The sequence below is a fragment of the Mastomys coucha genome, unplaced genomic scaffold (assembly GCF_008632895.1).
Source record: "Mastomys coucha isolate ucsf_1 unplaced genomic scaffold, UCSF_Mcou_1 pScaffold15, whole genome shotgun sequence".
Taxonomy (NCBI): Eukaryota; Metazoa; Chordata; class Mammalia; order Rodentia; family Muridae; genus Mastomys; species Mastomys coucha.
In genome coordinates, this window is record NW_022196897.1 from 74188276 (window position 1) to 74189241 (window position 966).

The window sequence follows — 966 nt, forward strand, 5'->3', positions numbered from 1 at the left end:
CACCTTTAAGTGTTGCTTGGGAAGATAACTACATTATTCTTTATTTAATGATTTAAAATTTAGTTTAAGCTCTCTTAAGATGCAATTGTGTTGTAATTACCTGTAAAGATATAAGAAAATGTTCATGTGAAATTTAGCATTGACTAAAACCTTGATAATAGAAGTGATTAAACCAATGGTCAATTCAGAAATCATACCAGAATTAAAATCTCTACATTGTACTAAATTGTTTCATTGGTTTCATCAGGATTGTAAACATGTATTTAAATTGCACAGAAGCAACATAAAGTATTTTTCATTTACTTGCTTCCCTGATCTCTTCCCTGATCAAAATTTATTCATCCAGAATATTCTCAGTTAATGTTCTCAATATTAGGTCCCTAGGAAATGATTTATTATTTTGCAGGAACCTTCACTGTGTTTTCAGAGAAATTTATACGACTTATGTTATGAGGCATTTGCTTCTCTATTAGGCTTTAAAGTTGAAGAACAGGGGTAATTTCTATTTTATTTACTTCTGTGAAATAATCACACTCATAGAAGGATTTTAATCCAGCTATAAGACTGCTCTGACAATGGATCAGATTTAAAGACTCCTAGGTCTATGTGATCCAGAAGGAATGCAGATGCCCCACACTTTTTTAAACTCTCAGGCTGGAATTCTGACAGGTCCTGTTTATATAGGTTTAATGCAAAACAACGTAGTTAAGGTTGATTTGTAGAGGGAAGCTGCCTTCTTTGAAAATGTGTATAATTGAGGGACAGTCAAAGTGAAGAATGAGAAAGATTTGACAGAATGTGTCTGAAATAGAATGTGCCCAACTTCATGACACATAAAAGAAAGATGATTTAAGGGAACAGTGCATAGAGACAGAGGGAGACATAGAAAGAGAGAGAGGTGAGGATAAGAAGGCAGTTTTACCAGGGAAGTTTTACAGAAACAGGTTGCAAGTGAAGACAAAATGA